Genomic DNA, 590 nt, shown 5'->3' with positions numbered 1-590 from the left:
TTGAGTCATAATCTTGTTCTGAGCTAGTAAAGCATCTTGAGTTTGAAGTTGAAGAACACCTTTTTGTTGAAATTGAGCTCTCTCACTCTGAACTTCATTATCATTTGCAGCCATGTTTTCAATCAGTTCATGTGCATCTTCAGGTGTCTTCCATCTGATATTACCTCCAGCTGATGCATCTAACATTAACTTTGTTTGAGATTTCAGCCCTCCAAGAAACAGATTTAACATTGTAGGCTCATCAAATCCATGAGTAGGGGTTTTTCTCAGTAGGCCTTTGAATCTATCCCATGCTTGACCTAGAGTTTCATCAGCATCCTGTTGGAAAGAAGAGATCTCCTGCTTTCCCTTATTGACTTTGGACTGAGGGAAGAACTTGTTCAGAAATTTGGCAACCACATCATCCCAGACTGTCAGACTATTCTCTGGAAAAGAATTCAGCCACATTTTTGCATTACCAGCCAATGAGAATGGAAATAAGCTGAGTCGGATTGCTTCATCTGGAACCTGGTGAATCCTCACTGTATTACAGATCTCCATGAAAGTAGCCAAGTGAGTGTATGGATTCTCGTGAGATAATCCATGAAACT

General features: G+C 40.2%; 1 non-coding gene across 1 annotated transcript; it reads left to right on the top strand.

Annotated features, from left to right (window-relative positions):
* The first annotated feature begins 244 nt into the window (after positions 1-244).
* On the top strand, positions 245-347 carry LOC128194860 (small nucleolar RNA R71). Its single transcript, XR_008246309.1, has one exon. It is a non-coding gene; the product is annotated as a small nucleolar RNA R71 (small nucleolar RNA).
* The last annotated feature ends 243 nt before the right edge of the window (positions 348-590 follow it).

The sequence above is a fragment of the Vigna angularis genome, chromosome 11 (assembly GCF_016808095.1).
Source record: "Vigna angularis cultivar LongXiaoDou No.4 chromosome 11, ASM1680809v1, whole genome shotgun sequence".
NCBI lineage: Eukaryota > Viridiplantae > Streptophyta > Magnoliopsida > Fabales > Fabaceae > Vigna > Vigna angularis.
This window is presented reverse-complemented; position numbering and strand designations above follow the sequence as displayed.